Source organism: Geospiza fortis, unplaced genomic scaffold (assembly GCF_000277835.1).
Source record: "Geospiza fortis unplaced genomic scaffold, GeoFor_1.0 scaffold95, whole genome shotgun sequence".
NCBI lineage: Eukaryota > Metazoa > Chordata > Aves > Passeriformes > Thraupidae > Geospiza > Geospiza fortis.
Genome location: NW_005054333.1, coordinates 3,829,027 through 3,831,715, shown reverse-complemented (window position 1 = coordinate 3,831,715; position 2,689 = coordinate 3,829,027). Strand labels below are relative to the sequence as shown.

General features: G+C 33.2%; 1 protein-coding gene across 1 annotated transcript in view; it reads left to right on the top strand.

Annotated features, from left to right (window-relative positions):
• Positions 1 to 1,532, top strand: part of SNX10 (sorting nexin 10) — a 19,733-nt gene extending 18,201 nt beyond the window's left edge. The window contains exon 6 of the mRNA XM_005421742.2: positions 1 to 1,532. This exon is cut by the window's left edge and continues 941 nt beyond it. The gene's annotated coding sequence lies outside the window, so the exon portion shown is untranslated.
• Positions 1,533 to 2,689: the final 1,157 nt, after the last annotated feature.

The following is a 2,689-nucleotide window of genomic DNA, read 5'->3' as shown; positions in this document are numbered from 1 at the left end:
TTCAGCAGCAGAAGTGAGGAATTTCTCCCTCTGTGAGATGATGATGATCACATAGCTGTAACACCCTGCATGGATGTGGCCCTCTCCACTCTCTGTGAGTTACAGGAGCTGCTGATTTCATTGTGGCTGTAGTTACCACGTTGGAATATTGACTTTTTCACAAACAAAAGGCAGGCTTGAACACAACTTCTTAACCACCAACACTTATTTTGATTAACCGTCAGTTTTGCTCTTTATTGTTCACAGCAGCTGCGTAGTGTCTTGTCCCAGATCCTGTCAAAGGAGTATGTTTCACGGTGGTGTTGTATTTATATTTGACATTTAACTGCTATTAAAAAGAGCTAGGGGGTCTGATCACCCTAGCAGAGCTCCCATTAACTTCAGTGCGGTAGTTACCGGCCTAGAAATGGATGTAAATACATGCCCCCTTTTTTTTCTTTTTCTTTTCTTTTTAAAGAAAACTGTGGTTACTTTCAAAGAAGGAGCATTTTAAACCTGTGAATTACAGAAACAACAGATTATTAAATAGACAGCTAGTGAGGGGTAGCAAAAACATGTGTGGGCATGTTTTTTTTCTTTTAAAGCATCCAGCTGGGAATGTCTGTAATTTTAGAAACAGGTTTTAGTAGCCTGAGAATAACATCTCCTAGGTAACTACTTTAAGCCACTGTATTTTGTTGATGGTAGCACTTTGTAAGATAAATATCCGTGTATCTTTTTGCTTGGTCTTACTGAATTGCACAAATGTATCTATTCACCATCTCAGCTTCTATGTGAGTTAGCAATGCTATTTTTAATGTAAAAGTGATAATGTTTAACTAAAGCAACAAGTTATCACTAAAAGCAGTTTAAAATAGCTGTTACTCCCAGTCAGAGATTTTCATTACTTGATTTTTTTCTATATTATTTTTAAGATAGCACATTAAAAAATGTTTAGCAAATTTATTTAAAAGGTGGGAAGGATTTAAAAAGAAAAACTGGAATAATGTTGAGAAGAATATTACCATTTTTATTTAAGACAATGTAGGTTTTTCTTTTGTTTTAAAAGATTGAGCTAAACTCTTGAAGCACTTTACAGTTCTGGCTTACTAACACATCCTCAGTACCTGACAAAAATTACAGAAACACAAGCTTTGGAGAGCCTTTGTGGCTAATTGTATTTTTTAATTCTAGGAGCTTATCAGTACACCAGCAAGTGTTTTCCAAATGAAGATGTTTCTGAAATAAATGTTTGTTTTCTAAAGCTCTATTGTTATTCTCTTATTTTCTTCGTCATTCTGTCAAAAAAATCTAAGACTGCTATAACTTCCTTCTCAACTTTGACAGAAATTTGTTCTGATATTTATCTTTTGAATGTTATTTGTGTAGCTAGTGTTACTAGAATTTTTCTTTGTAATGGGGGAGGGAAAGTACTTCATGCTCTCTAGTATGTCTCCTTCATGTATCAGCTGTATATAATCACATATAAAGGCTTCAAGTATTCTGTTTCATTGGAACATTAAATGTAGCTTTTACAAATGTAAATGTTCAACAAAAAATAATTTTAATGTCTTTTTTTACTTTAATGATTTGGTAATTTTTCAGCACTATGACACACAGTTTGATCAGTTGTCACTGGTACTTTGATTCTCATTTTTTAGTTTGGAACAATGCTGACATTTCCTGCTAGCTTTTTTTAAAAACAGGATAATACCTAATTTATAAATTAGAAGTAGTAATCAGATTACATTATATCTAATTGCAATAATTCTGCATTCAAAAGCTTTTTTTCCTCTTTCGCTTATAGCTTTACATCCTCATTTTTATGATGATTTCTTAAAAGCTTTTAAGTAATGAAATAAAACAAGTTACTACTTTCTAGCTCATGTTTAAACCTGACAGTGAGGTTTCCTTTATTTCAATATCAATATCCTAATCACTTTATGACTTACCACGTGTAATTTATTCTTCAGTTATTTTTGTAATATGTTTATATATACATAAATATATGTATACTTATATATATGTGTAGATATATATACACACTGTGTATACACACACACTCTGTTGTGTTTGGGTTTCCACTTTACATTTTCTACAAAAAGAATAGCTAAAGAGACTCCACAAAGATGGTGTATTTGGAGTGAAAATTGTTGTTTATATTGCAATGTATTTCTATAAGCACAGAGGGAAATTTACACTCTAAATCCCACACTGTAGAACAGCGCAAACTTCGGTGTCCATGTATTTTTTTGACAGGTGACATACTGAATTTGTTTTGCAGATTAATATTTAAATTTTACATAATTACTATGAATTATTAAAACAAAAAAAAATGTTTCTGACTTGCTGTTATACACGGTATGAATAAGAAGAATAAACCTTGTATAGTCTTGTGTCGTTTCCCTATAATTGTAGGATTAGGCTCAGGGCTAAGGACTGGGGGCTTTACTTTTCTTCCCTAGCTTTTACAAGGTGGCAAAAATGTAAAGAATAATTTCCAGTCTCAGGCTGATAGTCTTCACGAAAGGCCTGAACGCTTTAGGAAATTACTACAATTATTTTCTACTTCGGTGTTAAAAATGCACCATAACGGGTTAAGTCGCTTCTTTGCCTTGTGGAACAAAACCTCCTTAGAAATTAATTCAAGTGGCCTTGTAAAACTGTAAAATCGAAGTGTGGCCTTCGGGCTCGCTTTTGGCTAGCGGGG